Raw genomic sequence first — 2500 nt, 5'->3', positions numbered from 1 at the left:
AACCGCGCCGGACCGGGGAGCCATCTACCTGCAATCCGGTAATCGTAGCCGGAACTCGTGTGTTCTGCGTCGTCGTGTGTGCCGAGCCGGGCCTTTGTTTTTGTACGTCTGCCTGTGCCTAGTGCCTTCCTGTGTGTGAGCGTCTCAAATGTAATGATTTCTTCCGTAAAGCGTTTTAGCATGATTAAGTGCTGTCTCCTTTGTCCTTTTGTCCGCTTTGTATATTGGATTGCTTACATGAAACTGCACCGTACCGTGTGGCACCATCCTTTGGTCGTGGATCTAGAACGTCGCTTATGATCGAGCGAGTGAGTGAGCATCATTTTTTTTTAAATGTTCCGCATAATGTTTTCTGCCCAGTTAAACCGAAATGGCGTGGCCAAATGATTCCTCAAAATGGGATCAAAAAGCAAAGCAAAAGCCATATAGGTACACTTGCAAAGATTCTAACGAGTAATTCTCCTCCTTCATGCTTACGTATTAGCAACTCTTGCGCCCAGAAATGGTGAAAGATTTCCCTGCTTCCTATTTTCCCTTTGGGGGTTCGGAAACTCGCACATCATATTCTTAATTATTTCGTTAAAACGTACACCCATTTATCGGTTAGAATAACCCGCACCATCGATCATCAAAGTCTTGGACAGACCGAGTTTGATATTTTTGTTTTGTTCAGGTGGAGTGAGTACAGGAAAATGCATTTAAGCCTGGATACCTTACAAGACGTACATTCGTCGCGTAGCCCTTTTTTCTGGTAGAAGCGCGTTTGAATACTGGTTTAACACTTTTAGCAGCACAGAGTAAGATGCAGATTTGTGGTTTGCAATTGGAATGTACACATGTTGTTGGATAAATATCGATTTACTTATTAGGGCCCGCTGGTGCTCCTGGATTTTGGCCTGGCTTGGCTTTTCCTAACTGGCGTCTGAAGCCTACCGATTGCGCCTAGCAGCGGATAGTTGGTTAACTCTGAGTTCATGTTACAAGCATTGAAATCTCTTCTTTCTTTTGACACTGAATGATATTAGCTGTTGATACGCATCGGATTGCACACCTTCTGCGACAAGATAGTCAAGATATAATGGCCTGGCCCTTGGGACCTTGGGCAGGGATTGGACTTTTCATATACTAGAGCGACACCTTACTGCGTTTGAGTAGAACAAGCGGCATCTAGTGCGCGATCTGTACGGAGTGTGTGCTTCTCTGGTCTTCAACAGAAGGAAAACGTTCCCGCCTAATCGCGTATCATTTCTTTGTGGGTGTGCATCCGATTGCAGGTTAGGGAGTGGTTTGCTTCTTATACAGCTGGCCCCACTAGTCGGGCCTTTGGTGCGCGGATAAGCTTTAATTTTTTTTTCTTTTGGGGTGAAGTGCTGTGTGAATCCGTCGAAGGTGCAGCTACCACCACTGCCACTGCCACGAAGTTCATTGACGTCTGAGGCGCTGCTCCACCGGCCCCAACCGTCCATTTCCATCACCAACCGCACCACGACGACGACAGGGGAGCTACTCTTTGAGAGTTCCCTCTAGTGGCCACGATTGTGGCCTCAGTAACATCACCACTATACCACCATCGAGGGATGCTGCTGCTCATCTACTAATCCACACCAAGCTCGGTAGCGCACTAACACTATCCACCGTTCGATCGTCAAAATGTTCTGCGAAAAGCCTGTATCTTTACCAATCCCCCCCGTGGGGGAGGGTGTGTAATAAGTTAGAGAAGCGGGCGGGCGCGCGCGCGGGAAGAGAGCAAAACATCCCGATAATAAAAAGAAAATAAAATCCACCCCTCGACCTCGAACGACCCACGACGAGAAGCCCACTTGCTGGAAGCTGGAGAAAAGTTTTCCATTTGCTGCGTGAAGGGGAGATTTAATGAGAAAAGTGATGGTTTGTCTATTGGCTTGGGGAGTAGCGCACAAGTGAGCGAGCGAGCGAGCGAGCGAACGGTGCAAGCAAGCAGGCCAGAAGATAGATCGGTCGTGATTGGCGATGATGAGGGCCGCGAACCACTCCACGAAGGTTTATTAAAAAACTTTCCCAAACAACAACGCGACTGGCGTTGGTTGGCAGGGACGAAAGTTTGGCTTCACCACCACCGTGCGGCGCAATGGCGGCTTTTACCTTCGAATTTTGGCGCCACTTGATTTAATTCAAACTAAGGATAAACTTTGTGGTTTCCTTGCCCTTCACTCCTCCTTCTTCTTTAGCTCTTTGTTTCCCTGACTGATAATTTTAGTTTTGCGATACGATGGTGTGTTAGTGTGCGTAGTATACGCGATGGGCGATGGAAAATGGGCCCCCGCAAATAAAACACCTACTAATGAGGATACATATTAAAAAATCTGCCATTCACATTATAAAACACCAACATCGCACCGTGAGCTACATCTGGCGGTGGCGAAGGAGTAGTAATCACGCGTCTAGTCGCGCTAGCTACAAACACTACTGACTACTCACACACTAGCTGGTGTGGGTCATGGCGAAAGTCAGGTCACAGCAT

At 47.7% G+C, this 2500-nt stretch overlaps 1 protein-coding gene across 14 annotated transcripts in view; it reads right to left on the bottom strand.

The window, feature by feature from the left end:
• The window catches only part of LOC126578930 (RNA-binding protein Musashi homolog Rbp6), a 568145-nt gene that overhangs the window by 43521 nt on the left and 522124 nt on the right, over window positions 1-2500 (bottom strand). The gene's annotated exons all lie outside the window — the stretch shown is intronic.

This window comes from Anopheles aquasalis, chromosome 3 (assembly GCF_943734665.1).
Source record: "Anopheles aquasalis chromosome 3, idAnoAquaMG_Q_19, whole genome shotgun sequence".
Classification (NCBI taxonomy): Eukaryota; Metazoa; Arthropoda; class Insecta; order Diptera; family Culicidae; genus Anopheles; species Anopheles aquasalis.
Note: the sequence above shows the minus strand (reverse complement) of the source record. Positions and strands in the feature narration are given on the sequence as shown.